Below are 15,534 nucleotides of genomic sequence, written 5' to 3'. Positions count from 1 at the left end.
CAGGATCCACCAGACCTTCTTGCTCCCCAGGACACAGTCTTCTAAGGCAAACCAGAGTACTTGCTATTCTTTCAGTATTTCCTACGTTTTGCGCCCATGTTGCTACATCTCTGTGCTCATTCCTACTTGCCTGGGACCTTTCTAACCTTTGAGTCTGGTGGTTTGATTCTTAGTTGTTTATTGACGTAGCAGCATTCATCACTGAGCAATACTTTGTGTGGTGTTCGGCACATCATGTTGATGTATTTCCTGTTGGCCCTCAGATCTTTCCTTGCCCTTCTCCAGTCTTCTTAATCCCTCAAGAGGTTTGTGCCTTCTGTAGGTTCAAACATTGGAAGGCCCTGAAGGGAGAAAGATTTAAGGAAGGCAGAACCTTCTTCACGCTGTCTCCAAGGGCATCTCTAATAACAGCCACATCTCCAGCCTCTGGCTTCTACTGGGCAGGCTTGTTGAGCTGTCAGTTTCTGCTATGAGGCTCTAGTATTAATACCTCATATTCTTATCTAAATAGTGAGGGATATCCTGCCGATCCTGAGTTCCTGAGTGCTTCATTCTCCTTTTATTTTTTTTTTTTTTACTGTATCATCTTTTCCTTCACCTGTATAAATATTGCCTGTGTTATACTCATTGCTTTGCTCAAATGCTTATACCAGTTGTTATTTATATTCCAAATAAATCTTCACTGGATCAGCTGGAATTTGGATATTTGCTGTGTCTTTATTACCTATTTTTAAACCATCATTTATGTGGACATTTCTCTTTTAAATAACAGAGTTAAGTCCTGTATCAGTTATCTAGTGCTAGTAGTATTTTCAAGGAGTCCCTACAATAGTAACTAGTTACTCCAAAATTGAAACATTTGAAACAACTAGCATTTATGAGTTCATGAGTCTAGTTAGCTGGCTGGTTCTTCCAGCTCCAGCTGGGCTCACTCATCATCTGTGGTCAGCTGAGAGTCAGAGAAGTAACTCTGCTCCTCTGGGCCTGATGGAGACTACTCATATAAGCAGCTCTGCTGTGTGCTTCTCACCCATGACAGGCTAGCTTAGGCATGTGCTTGTGACAATCACAAAGGAGCGGAGAATCACGCAAACATAATGAGAACTTTTCAAACTTCTATATGTAGCACATCTGATAGCATTTCTTTGGACCAAAAAAAAAAAAAGCCATATGACCAAAACAGGATCAAAAAGTACATGAAAATAGACTGGATCTCTTCCACGAATAGAACTGTACCTATTAATAACAATATTATTATTAATTTTTTAATCTTTTAAGAGGGTAGATCTGTCATACTAAATTCTTATAATTCTCACAAAAGGAAGAAAAGAAAATTAGAATTAAATCTACATTGAAGAGCTTTTTATTTTTCTTTTGTGGTGGTGGTGGGGATTAAATTCAGAGCCAATGAATGACATGACAGGTGAGTGCTCTGAGCTACATCCCTAGCAAGCAAAGCTTTCAAAAATGAAAGAAAGAGAAAATAACTTTTTCTGTAAAAGATATAAAATACCCATTTAGTAATAAAAAATACTCATCAACCTAGTAGGGGGGAAAAGAAAAAAAAATGGGCAAACCATTGGGAAGAAGCTAGGAAGAAAAAAGGAAAGAAAGAAATCAGGAAAGAAAAGGAGAAAAACTCCGAATAAGAACTATAAAAACTTTAAGCATATCAAAAGATTCTCAACTTCACTTACGATATACATGAATTCAAGTTAGGGTTTCATTTATCTGTTATCAAATAGGCAAAGACAATATTTAATAAACTATTATATTAACAAAGGTATGAGAATATAGGACTTTCAGACATAGAATGCAAATTAGAATCTGATTTGGAAATATCAGTCAAAATATGAAATGTCCATTTTCATTACATAGCCAATTTCATTTCTTAAGATTTGCCCTTCACATTAACTTGTACATGTGAGTATCTACTGTCATGTAAAATTATGCATTGAAGTTCTATTTGAAATAGCAGAAGAAAACACCTCACCACTTTTAGTAAGTACCATTATGACTTAACAAGATAAGGGATACTATATAACTGTCAAAACAAAATTCAGAAAAGACTGAGTAAGCCCTTTAAAAACAAACAAACTTAGGCTACTAATGCAGTCAGTCTCAGGCAAGAGGTACAGGATTAAGAATAGATAGTAAATAGAATTAATTTTTGCCATACTATCAACCCCTATAAAATTTAATTATTTTCAAACTTGGCAAATAAAATACGAATTATGTATTTGCTAGTTTGCTCTTGTGAAGTTTTATTTGTACAAATTTACTGTCCTTCCCCCAAAACTGACCGAGAAAAGAACCATTTATAAATAACGTATTAGTAAACCAAGTTAAAGGAACTCTATTTATCCTTTAACCCTCAATTTGCATTAATTGGGTGCAGCCATGGGAAATAGTGCCAACCTCACCTCAGGTCAGATGGCATAATAAAATGTACTGTTTCATGCCTAGAAATAAATGTATTCCAAATATAAATGTGAATCAGTTACAAAACAGATTCTTTTGAAACTACAAAATAACCGCACTGTTAATATATTTGTGCTTCAATTAAAAATGTGTAAAAAACACACATTCTGAGCTAAAGTTGTCCCAGGGGTGATTCTTATTTTTGCTTTGAATCTTGTGTCAGTATAACGGGGCACATGACTCCTTTGAGCCACAAGTGAATTCACAGCTCTGTTTTCTAACAGAAGAGTGAAAAACTGAGTGTGTTTAAGTTGGAAGGGTTCGGGTATGACCTTGCTTCTTTAAATTTTGCTCATCACAGGGAAATCATTTTGAATTTTTCTGTGCAAAAGACATTAATTTGGTTTGTTCTCAGTTGGAGACACACCATGAAAAAGATGTTCTGTTGTTTGTATTATTGCAAAATTTAGAAGCCACCTCAATGAAGTTTTTTAGTTTCTTCTCAGCAGTTTTATCTTTAAAACCTGAGCCATTTCTCAGTCCCTCAGAACAAGGCCTATGACATCAGACTACCTGGGTGACATTCCAGGCTACTGTCCTTCTCTGTTAGATCTCGAGTGAAATGTTTCATCTTTCTCTGCCTCTCCTTTGCTCATCTGGAAAATGGAGTTATTAATAATATCAACTTCAGATGGTCTTGAAGTGAAACTCAATGTAACTAGATAAAATAAGCAAGTCAATTTTTAATAAATTTTAATAAACATGCATTGTTATACATGTTGAGTGTGCTTTCAGTGGTAGTAGCAGTCTGGAAGGGCCATTGAAAACAAGGCAAAGCGGTTTCTTGAGCCAGACTCAAGAGCAGAGCAGACGTGCATGTACACACACACCTATGCACAACCACACATAACCAACAATCACTTTAATGACATAACAAGCGCTTTTATGGTGCCATAAACGTTGGGTGTTGCGTGAAAAGACAATAACAAAGTGTATATTTATTCCATGTGGCAGTTAAAGGGAATGAGCTATTATAGATCAGCATAGTTAGAACTCAAAGGCATAATGTTGAGTACAAACTGAAGATGGAGAGATACATATATAAAGATTCATAGCATGTTGTTAAATTAAAAGCACACAAACTCTATTCATTGCCCTTGATACATAGAAATGTATGTGAATGAAAAATTAAAAAGGTGCCCGGAAAGATAAATTTATGGTCTGGGTTTGGGGTGGTATCAAAGAGATTATACTTATTTTTTTGTAATGTAAAAAATCGAACAGCTATGAGAAAAATGCTAACACTGGTCCAGTCTAGGTAATGGGAACCCACTGTCTGTTTTACTAACCTGTAGTTTTCTGTGATTTCTAAACTCCCCACCACAACCACCACAAAAGTAGTAGGAGCACAGTTTAGAGCAGTTTCTTATTTTGCCATGCAGACATCCACAGCCACACAACCAGATGCCATGGTCCGTCTGGCCACCTCCCATGGCATTTCTGTCTGTGGGAGCCATTCCAGGTGTGATGGCTCCACAGCTTGATGCTCCAGTGCAGACTTAGGGCATCTGCTGGTGACTATCATCCCCGCATAGGTGCTGTCTAGCAGGGCTGTTCCCCTGGCAGAGGCACAGCTTTTATGCATGAAGACCTATCCCAGGAACCATTCTTTGACAAGAAGCCGGACTTTTTAGCTCTCTCTCTTCACACGAAAATTCTAATCAGTTTGAGATTCACATTTGCCTTTTAGTCATCTTCCCAGGCTGGGAATCCAAAACCCTTGGGTTTTGTTCCTAAAACTCCACAGAAAAGTAGGTCTTCGGGAGCCATGAAAATTGTCCCATGCCTGTAATATTATTACAGCCCTTGTGTTAAGGTCCCTTTGCCTGAAACCATCTCCCCTTCTGAATGAGATCTGTATCAAAGTCTATTTGCATGTATTCAAAATCAGAGACAGCACTGAAACCAGACCCTATTTAAACATAGAAATAAGAGCAGTTGTAGATTAATCAAACATTGAGGAACTTTTAAAAAAGAAAAAGAAAAACCAACTTATATTTATCTTCTTATGTTTCCTTTTTTCCAGATCTGCAGTTTCCCTTCCATCAGCCAACCTGCGTGGGTGCCAAGTTCCACACATGATTTAATGCATAAGAAGGTCAGATATCAGGCTTGACTTATTTGCAAACTTGTGATTTTTTAGCTATTAATTGGTACTGTTTAGCATTATGGGAATTGTCTTCCAACTTGTGGCAAAGTTGCTTTTGTGATTCAACAGTCTTGAACTCTAGGTATCTGAGAGAAATACACACCATTAAATGAACTTAAAAATATATATATATCACAAAAAAAAATTTACAAAACACTGTAGAGAGTCCTCAAAAAGTGCACTCTTTTCACTTGTTATGCAGGAAACTTTTTCCCCATGAAGATCCAAAAGTGTCTTCCATGTGTCTTTTCATTGAATTCTAAAGAAGCTGAAAAAGTAGGTAAGAATTGATTAGCAAGCCACGCAGAGGTGATCACCTATTCACTGAAGATCCCCTTTCTTTACTGATAAACCTCAGAACTCCCCCTTTAATCATGAGGTGTGTGGTAACATCAAGCAGTCTGTTTGGGACACTGGGTCATAGTTTGGAACTCAGTTTGTTTTCATTATTAAAGCAACACAGTTTCAGTTTGTCTCTGCATTTAAGATTGTGTCAGCACTTTCTTCTGTGTGTTTATTATTTTTAGCAGTTTAAAAGCTCACCATGAAAAAAATGGCTTTCTGGCAGTAAGGTGACATTCAGACTGGGCAGCGTCTGGTGGAGTCTATAGAAATGCTCACTGGCTGCAGGAGTCCAGTCTTTTGAATGCTGTCTTTGTGCTTCCCCTCATCCATGGCCTCTGGCCTATTGTCTAGGCGCCTCAGTTTGGCTGGTGCTATCTGATTGTAACCAGTACTAATATTACAGTGCTCAGCGCCCAGGCCCTCCCTCAGGGTCCCCAGTCTGGCTGCCTCTGTCTCCTGGCCCTCCCTTGAGAAGACCAGTCAGAGCTCACACAGCATAAAACACTATTGGTGATTTATGGAATGTTCCCAGAAGGGGATCACTAAGCATCTTTGAGATTCTATGTTACACACACACACACACACACACACACACACACACACACACACACACTTTTTTTTTTTTTTTTGGTACCAGGGATTGAACTCGTGATCTTGCGTTTGCCAAGCAGGCACTTATGCCACTGAGCTAAACCCCCAGCCCACACACACATTTTTGTCATGTATTGCCACTCCACTTTGCCAAATGAAGTCTTACAGTGGATTTCACTTTGTAAAACATAGAAAAAGACAACAATTCTGTGGCTTCCAACTCTGCTCAGTCTCCTCTTCACTCTCTTCTAATCAAAGTGACTTCTGAGTTTCTCTCTCCACGGAAACCTGGACACCTCAGAATACCTAAGCACAGTCTTCCAGGGCAGTGCCATCAATTTACATATAAGGAAACAAAGAAGAGATTTCTATAGTTACGCAAAATATGAGGCAATAGATCCAAAAGAATGTGCAGTTTATTAATCCATTTTATATAGTCCTGGAAAAGGCATAATTAATATATGGTGATAGAAATAGAAGCAGAGGTTACCTCAGAGAAAAAAAGGGACTTGATAGGCAAGGAGAGTAAAGAAATTTTCTGGAATGATGCAAATGTGTGTCTTAAAGTGTAAGCTATGTGATATTTGTCAAAACTCATCTATCTGTGCATACTCTATGTGGGTTACATTTTCCTGAATAATGAATACAAAAGACATAAATAAATCAAAAAATAAACTAGATATATTTAATGAGTGGAAATACTATCACTGGATATTTGAATTTGCTCTGTGTGCTATGTATTGTGTCAGATCTAAGGTCATGATGCAAATTTTCTGAAGATTAGAGGCCATATTCTTCCAATATTTTCTTTGTTCAATGATCACTAAAATCAGAAAAAATAATCTCAGAATTTCAAGCAATGGACCCACTGATTAACCTCACATTTTCTAGCCCATAACATGATTCAGTGTACTATATGGAGGTTTGGGGAATCTAGATCCCGAGTATGATACTTGATTCCCCTGACCACAAAAGCAAAGAATTATCACCCTCCCAAGGTGTAGCTGCTAGAATGTGAGGCGCCTTAGAGAGGGACCATTTTTCACACGAGGTGCTCTGAGCTCTAGCGGCCCTAAGAGCCCCTTAAAAGTCTCTTCTGGGAGAAATGTTGGTGGGTGGGGTCCCCAACCCTAGATGTTATCTTTTATCTGTTTAGATATTGGGCTTCTCTAACAGATTCCATAGATATGAAGGATTCTCCAAGTTAAAGATGTGTGATAAACACATATATGGTATTTACTATCTGGTGTATATGACCTCCTCAATCAGCCAAAGGATATGTACTGATTTTCCTTCAAGCATACTGGCTTCTGCCTTCTAAAATGTGCAGGTGGACTAGGGTCCAAGTATGGCACATTCAAGGCTGCTCTGTATGATCACACTGATCCATACTCAGCCTGAGTTATAAATGGTCTAGGGATCAACTATACCTAATGTCATGGAAAGGTCCTTCCTGAGCCCCTTTCCAGAATTTTTACCCAATCAGGAATATTATCAAACACAGGAAAATATCAAAATAACTTCTGAGACTGCAGAAAGTGCTGAGCATGGAAATGGTCTTTGGCAGCTCTCCACCCAAAGTCATACTGATTATTGGCAGAGAAGATGCCATAGTAAGACCATGTCCCACTGAAGTCCTGGAAGATGCTGCTCCAATCTGGAGTTGCCATTTTTCAATAATCTCTATTTCACAGACATGAACCAAATTTTAATCATGCATTCCTTTGGCATGTATTGTTAATACTTTGCAGGAAATTCTTTGTAACTTTTTAGTCCTTGTTCCTATGCAGCTGAATGCCTTTTTTTTTTTTCCAGTGACCTATAAAATGCAATATTCTTCACATACACCTTAGCAGAGTAGAAGTTCTCGTGACTAAGGTTGAAAGACAGGCCTCTGGTAATACTTGTAAAACAGGCTACTCATTGAGTCAGTCTTTTTGCTTTTGGAAGGCGTCAAGTATTATCAAGTAATTACTCTCGGACCTGTATCCTTGCCTAAGATATCTGACCCTCTAACAATCACCTTCCTCTCCCTGAACTGCTGTGAACCAACACTATTTAAAATTTCCATTTGTTTGTTTTAAAAGTCAGGCAATAAAATGAAAGATAATTAGTTTGGTTGAAATACTGAAGGACATAGGCCAGGGCAGATAAGACAGACGGAACCAACTCTGCCTTGTAGATAGAGCCTGTGGAGAACACTGGGGCTGAGTAAAGCAAGGAAAATGTTTTCAAAAAGGAAATGATGACAGAACTAGGAAATAGCAAGAAAGGGTCATGTGGAGCCAGGGCAGAAAGGATTTGAAGATACTCAAATGTTCCAGTCTTCGAAGTGTATCATTTTTCTTCAGAAAGAACAAACTGCCTACTCCTTGGGTGATTTCCCAAACAAGGACCACAGCCTAGTTCACCCCCAACACAAATTTAATTCATTAATGAAGCATGGAAAAATTTAATCATCTTTAAAACATTTTTTTCAATAGCCAGGACATTTTTTTAACCCACACATATTGTGCTTTGCCTACATGACAAGCAAATTTCCTAATCAAACCAAATTTAATTAAGCAAGAGATTTTTCTCAGACTAATTTAGTTTAAAATTCATGCAAGAATAAATGACATTACATAATATAAAAGTTTGAGTAGAATTTGCTTTTTTGCAGTCCCATTGAAAGGAGTTACTTCAAGTCATTGTCTCAGTTAAATCAAACAAAAAATCCCAAGACAGAAATTTTATGTCTTCTGCATTCCAAGGATTTTGAGCAAGTGATTCTCCTAGAAGCATTAATAAATTTTCGTTTTTTTTCTCTTTCTCTCTTCCTTCCTTTCCTAGATATGCACCATGTGTGTGGTCAAATTTCAGTTTTCCATGAGAATGATAGAGTAAAATGGTAACTGACTTTCAATAACTCTTTTTTGCCTCTGCTAAGGATATATTTGTTTTCTGTTTCATTCATCACCAATATATTTTCCGTGTCTCTTGTGTTTGCTGTGTTGGTAGATGGCTGTTCTCTCTAGTCGGAAAGCTTTCACATTTCCCCCACATTACCCACTGGCTCACTCTCCTAGCTCTTGCAAGTCTTAATTCAGATTGCATCCTCTTCTTGAGGTCTACCCTGACTCCCCTATTTAACACGTCGACGAACCTCATTTGAAACCCAGCCCCTTTCAATCCTGATCCCCTTCTTTGCTCCATTTTACCTTGCTTTTTTACATAGACACTAATCTTTCCACATCTAAGCCACCTCTCTGCCATTCCCTTCCCTCTCCCTCTCTCTATTTACCCTTCCCTTCCTCTCTCCTTTCTTCCTCTCTGCTTCCTTTTCGTCCTCCCTCCCTCTCCCCTGTGGTCCCTCTGAGGTGATGATCTCATTATGTTTCTGAGACTGGTCTTGAACTCCTGGACTCAAACAATCTTCTTGCCTCTGTGCTGGGGAAACAAGCAGGAATCACCTAACCCAGTATTGTTTGTTGTCAATCTTTATCTATTAGAATGTAAACCCTGTGATAGCAGAAATGCAAGATCTTTGTCTGCTTTGTCTGAAATTATGCCTGGTACATAGTAAGTGCCTAGTACATAGGTTTTTAGTAAATAGATCGCTTTTATGATAACAGATAAACATTATCCAAGAGTTTCATAATTCATGTAAATGTATTAGTTTTTCCACTGTTCATTTATTGTCCATTTTAAAATTGCTCCATTGCTCCTCATTAGTTTGTAAGACTATCTTGTAAAAATGCTGTATTAAGTTCATACAATAGTGTCTGATTAGAATGTGTCTAGTCTGTCTTGTTGTCTACTGATGAACGTTTTAAACTGTTACCAGGAGTATTTGCCAACAGTCTTACTGCAAGTGTTTGGTTGAAATAGAAGCAAAATTTAAATTTCTTAATTACTAATTACATCTATGAGAATGGGAGAATGATCAGGGTCCTATAGCATTTATTCAGATGAAAAAATGTTTATCACGAAATGGTCGCCTCTTTAATGAAACTATTTTATTGTCTGTTTTATGTTAAATACGTATTTCTACAATGGTTGATTTCTGTGCTGTGCTGATGTATGTCACCAGCACTTTCAGTGGTGACTCTCTTGAGAAGCCCATACTGACTGGGTAACTTTTTCTTAAAAAAATGTGAGGAGACCATAGCAAAGCCAGCAATTTCTGGTTTGTGATTGTGCCTCTTGTTAATAATAAATGAAACAGCTAGTTACCACTTCCCTTTGGGAAAATATGTTGTCAAATAAATATTTATGAAGGTTTTCTCTATGCAAAACACGATGCTATGCCATAGAAAATGTCAAAAGTACAATCAGTTTTACTTCCCCAAAGAAACTTAAAAATTAATTTGGGGATGCAAGTTCACAAAGAAAAAGGTAAATAATAGTTCTGGTCATATATGGTTAATTATGTTTTTGCAATGCCAAATGAATAGGGTCAGTATTACATATTCAAGATATTAAGAAGAGAAAGAGTTCATGGCAGATTGCAGTGATCTGTGAAACTTTAACTGAGAACAGAAGAATCTGTATCAAGCTTGGGAAAATTTAAAAAAAGTGGACTTTTATAGAAGAAGAGAAATGGAGAGGGAGAGTGATTAGTCCAAAAACCCATTTCCAACATTTAGCAGTTGTTTGTTTTATATTTTATATTGTTTGTTTTATATTTGTTGTTGCTATAAGCAATGCCTGGTCTCATTTCCAAACTGCTGCTGAAGCATGGTTTAACACTCATCCTAACTTTTTTATTTCTACTTTAAATATGTGACACAGTAACAGACCTTCAAAGTCAAAGTTAATAACGGAGAAAAATCTAGCAAGGATGGTCATATTTTGACAGATCATCAACAGACAAGAAGACTATTTCCTTGCTCTTCTAAAATCATTTGCACTTAATCAATGGTGGATGAATCACTTTCTTTCAATACCATTTTTCTTCCTTGGAGAGGAAGCATTTAATGTGATACAGTACTACATCAGGCCAACCATTAGTTATCAATGCCAACAGATATGCCAGCAGTGATGAGCTGGTTATCTTACATCATCAAGGGATCGCCATTTAGTGAGCTTAACCTTTTTCTCCCAGCAAATATTTTTTTTTTTTTTTGTGGTACCGAGGATTGAACTCACGACCTCATGACCTTGTGCTTGCCAGGCAGGCACTTATGCCGCTGAGCTAAATCCCCAGCTCCCAGCAAATCTTTTATGAGGGATTAATAAACAACCAACTCATCTGATAAACTACATATCTGGTTTCTTTCACTTACATTGCTTCTTATTGTTGTCTATCAAAGCATGAAAGACAACCAGCGAGAAGTAGGAAGTCATAGTTTAATGCACACTCTGAAGAGATACACCCTGAACATATAGAAGTCTGCTGAAATGATCTATTTAATTCACTTTACACAGATCTTTCCATTTCATGCAAAATGCTATTACATTTATTTCATATCTCCCATTTAATTTAAATAGTACAATACTCATTTTGCATCAAAGCAGATTTAACATTGGTTATGATCATGGAAAAAGCATTTACCTATCTGATTTCTTGACAACCAATTACAGTAAACAAATGCTTTAGCATATCCCATTTAGTAGCCAATAAATGAGTTTACAAAGATCTTTAGTTTTTTTAGTTCAAGTGTGGCCTCAGTTCTTTTTATCTAAGATCTGTAGCCCAAAAATTATGGCCATTTTGCTACAGCATGGATCATGTTTTTATTTAATATGTTTTTTACCATTAAATTTCCTCAGATAGAGGACTAATATATAGAATTTATAAAGAACTCAAAACAACGGGACCCTACAAGATACTCACTAAAAAAATAGGTAAGTGAAATGAACACACAGAAGAAGTTCAAGGGGCCAGAAAATAAATGAAGAAATGTTCAACATTGCTGGGCCTTAGAGAAACACAAATTAAAACAATACCAAGATTCTATCTTACACCAGAAATGGTACTCATCATCAAGTAATCAAATAATAACACATTCTAGCAAATTATAGAAGAAAAGAAACCCTTCTACACTGTTGGTAAGAATGTAAACTAGTACAACCTCAATGGAAATCAGTGTGGAGATTCCTCAAAAATCTAAAACTAGAAATTCCATTTGACTCAGCTATTCCCATTCCAGGTATCTTCCCCAAAGAGTTAAAGACATCATGTTACAGTTACACATGCAGACCCATGTTTATAGTAGCACAAATTCATAATAGCTAAACCTTAGGAGCAGCATTTATATCAATGGATGGATAGAAAAAGAACATGTGTTGTTTACATGCTTTGCCAAGCAGAAAGCAGCAACAAAAGCAAGAAAGGGATGACCCAAAGCTCTTTTTTTTTTAATAGGTACAGGGGATCGCCTGCTTGCAAGGCAGGTGCTTATGCTGCTGAGCTAAATCCCCAGCCCCTCCAAAGCTCTTTCTATCCCTTATATTTTTTCCAGGCTACATAGGGTGGGTAGCAATCATGCCTTTAATCTCAGTGCCCTTGACCCTAGCATTGCACCATGAATCAATTCCAGTGTCACACACTCAAAACCCAGCCACCTCTGAAAAATCCCCACCTATGACCATGTGAGGCTTTGAGAGAACATCTAATCAGAATCCATAACATTCCACTGGGCCCCAAAGACTCATGCATTTCCTTTTATGCAAAAGGCTTTTAGTCCATTTCTAAGAGTTTCCAAAGTTGTCACAGTTTCAGCATTGCCGAAAATTCCAAGTCCAAAGTCCCCTGTGAGATTTAAGACTATCTCTTTGCTGCAAACCCCTGTACTCACTTCCAATATTTAATGGCACAAGATAGATATTTCTATTCCAAAAGTTACAAAAGGGGATACAAAGGATTAAGGCAAATCCAAAATCTAGCAGAACAAACATGAAGTCTTGTAGTTCCATGTGCAGCATCCAAGGCAGTCTGTGACAGGATGTGAACTCCAAAGAGTTTGAGTGGCTCCACCTATAAGGCACTGCCCATGGTTGTAGCTCCCATGACTCATTTGTTTGGCTGGCTTTGCTCACTCCTTTCAGGTTTCCTGGACAATCCACATTCCTGGATCCTCCAACCTTCTGGTGTCTCCACTGCACCTTTGTCTTCACAGTCACAGCTTCACACATTGCCCTCTTAGGAGCCCACTGCCTGACCTCCCAGATCAACTTCTGAAGTCTGGGTAGAAGCTTTTTTGATCCCACAACTCTTAATTCTGCATGCAACTAAAACCGGCACCATGTGCGTAATGCCAAGGACTGCTGCCTAGTGAAGCAGTAGCCAAGCTTTCTTTTCTAATGTAGGGGTCAATTGCCTATGAATCAAATCCCAAGGAACAGTTTCCCTAGGCTGCCACCATTCTGGAACATAGTACTGGAGGGATGTGTCTTTTTTTAGAGCAAATTCTTTCACTTCTGAGGCTGCAAAGAGTGGAATCCTGCTGCTTCTTGTAATGCCCATAGCCATCTATTCTATGTTCCTGTTCCTCTTCAGCAATCAAGATCTCCTCTGCCCTATCTTTTCAGTCCACAGCTTTACAGAAGCTTCCTTTCAGGCCAAACTCAAAACATTTTAGATCAATTCTTGGTGAGTTTGCTCCTGATTCTCCATATAAACCTGGCTAAAATACTCCAACAGCAGCCATGCCATTGCCTCAACTTGAGACTGCCTTGAAATTTCTTCTGCCAGATTAATTAGTCCCCAACCCTTAATCTAAGCTTTGGGCAAAATCTTTGGACACAAGCAAAATGCAGACAAACTTTCTGCCAAAGCAAATCACATTGTCTGGACTCAAGCAGCTAGTGTAGTCCTTCTTTCCAGAAGAAACCCCCTGAGCCTGGTCTATACTAACAGGATTTTGGTCAGCCTTCTCATCTTCTGAACTCTGACCAGAGTCTCCCATAAAATACAGCCTAAGGCACTGCAGCACTACTTTTTCAGCTGGCAGCTTTAAACCTTTTAAACTCTTCCTACAAGCCATCCCCAAAGGCTCCTAAGTCATATGGTCAGGTATTGTTACAGCAATGGCTTCACTGTTGGCACCAAATTCTGTGTTAGTTACTTCTCTAACATTGCTGAGACAAAACACCAAAAACTCCGGGGTAAAAAGGGAAAGGTTTATTAAAGAGGGAAAGGTTTATTTAGCTCCAGTTTCATAGAGGTTTCGGTCCATAAGTTGCTGGCTCCAAGGGAAAGTAGCTCAACAGACAGACATCACAGAGGAGAAACAATTTGTGGCAGACAGAAGGTAGGAAAAATGTAAGCAAGGGATAACCACAGCTCTTTCTATTCCTTATCTTATCCAGGCTACTTAGGTGGGTATCACTCACATCCTTAATCCTAGTGCCCTTGATTCTAGCACTGCACCATGAATCAGTATGAGTGTCACACACTGGAAACCCAGCTGTCTCTGAAAAAGCCACACCTATGACCATGTGAGGCTTTGAGGGAACATCTAGACACAGGGTATAACACACACAATGGAATACTATAATGCATACAGAAAGAAAATTGGGTCATTGTTAGGAAAATGAATACACCATAAGACCATCATAATAAGCAAAATAGGTCAGACAAACAAGCTTAAATATTGCATAGATTCTCTTAGAGCAAACATGTACCAATGAAAGTTAAAAATTAAAATCAAAACACTGAGAAATTTCTCCTACTTGATTTCAAGTTAAAAAATTCAAAGAGAGTAGAAGTGGAAGGCAAAGGTTAATATGTACATAGTTTTCTTTATATATCTTATTTTACAATTAAAAAGAAGTTAGAGCAGAAGCAACTGTTAAAAAGATGACCAGATGCCATATAGCAATTGCTTGTAACAGAATTCCTCTAAGGAAAGAACTGTATTTATTTGGAAAATGACTTGACCAATGTGCTTGGAGGTTGAAAGATAAGTCTTCAAGGGATCTGAATTAGAATTGAATTGCTCTGATGGAAGTAAAGGAATGTTTTGGTTATCATTTCAGAGAGGGGAAGAAGAAAGAGAATGAATAAATAATACTGCACAGAGAAAAGCACAAAATGAAGACAGAGGCTACAAAGTAACTATTTTCTAGGGACCCTTCAGACCCTTAGAAAAGGGGCTGAGAAGTGTGATGCTAATGGATCTGTTAGGATCTACTTTTGACCTAGATCAACATAAAGTGAAACAGAGACACAAGAAATCGTAAGGGTGGTGTCTTTGGGGGTTTATAATTGTAGAACTCTTTCAGGATGAGTGTTAAGACTAGGATGAGAAAGAGCTCTTTTACCAAAAGATGTAGCCTATTCTGGTAATTTACATCAGTGCCTCTCACGGTTTACCACTCATACAAACCTTGCTTAATATACTAATTCTTAATCAAGAGGCCTCTGAGAGTAGATATTCCTAACTAACAAAAGTGACACCGGTGATGCTATCCACATACCACACTGAACAGCAAAGTGGCTATAGGACAGTGATGGTGGACATTTTAGAGATTTATTCCACTTTTGTAACCTCGACCCTATCTAGTCCTTCAGATTGAATGACACCAGGTACTCCAAATATGTGGTCTCATAATCAAAGACAAGTGTCTTCTGCCCTTGCTAAAAGTTAATCTAAATTCTAAAACTTACTAAGAATTTACCCAAGCATGCATGCTTATATTTTTCCCTCAAAAGTTAAACTTCATAGGAGTGCAGACTGTATTAGGACTCAAGAACAATATGATCACCTAGGTAACAATTATAGCTTTCTGGTCTTCTGTGTTGCATTTTACAGGTGACTCTATATCGGTCACGTTCTGATGTAAATACATGGACAGGTCCTTCTCCCCACACACACATATCCTCAGTTGAGAGTCATCCCTCAGCCCCAGCTTCCTACTCCTGCTATAGTGTTTGACACATAGCACATGTGATGCAAAATCATTGTTGTAAAAAAATTACATATAAACTTCATGTTGATTTCTTCTTAGTATGGTTTATTTTTTAGAATTCAGAACTGGTC

At 37.9% G+C, this 15,534-nt stretch overlaps 1 protein-coding gene across 24 annotated transcripts in view; it reads left to right on the top strand.

Moving 5' to 3' along the window:
- Positions 1 to 15,534, top strand: part of Thrb (thyroid hormone receptor beta) — a 367,382-nt gene that overhangs the window by 140,518 nt on the left and 211,330 nt on the right. For 17 of the 24 annotated variants that reach the window (XM_063257019.1, XM_005008297.4, XM_063257016.1 and 14 more), the window contains one exon: positions 4,508 to 4,579. The exons of 1 other annotated variant lie outside the window; for it this stretch is intronic. The gene's annotated coding sequence lies outside the window, so the exon portion shown is untranslated. Of the gene's footprint in view, positions 1 to 4,507; positions 4,580 to 4,832; positions 4,911 to 15,534 lie in introns of all 24 variants that reach the window. 6 more of the 24 variants (XM_063257026.1, XM_063257028.1, XM_063257027.1 and 3 more) reach the window with 1 other exon arrangement.

The sequence above is a fragment of the Cavia porcellus genome, unplaced genomic scaffold, assembly GCF_034190915.1.
Source record: "Cavia porcellus strain 051 isolate PalLab524CR breed Dunkin Hartley unplaced genomic scaffold, mCavPor4.1 scaffold_10, whole genome shotgun sequence".
Lineage (NCBI taxonomy): Eukaryota > Metazoa > Chordata > Mammalia > Rodentia > Caviidae > Cavia > Cavia porcellus.
The sequence above is the reverse complement of the archived record's forward strand: the minus strand, read 5'-3'. Positions and strand labels throughout refer to the sequence as shown.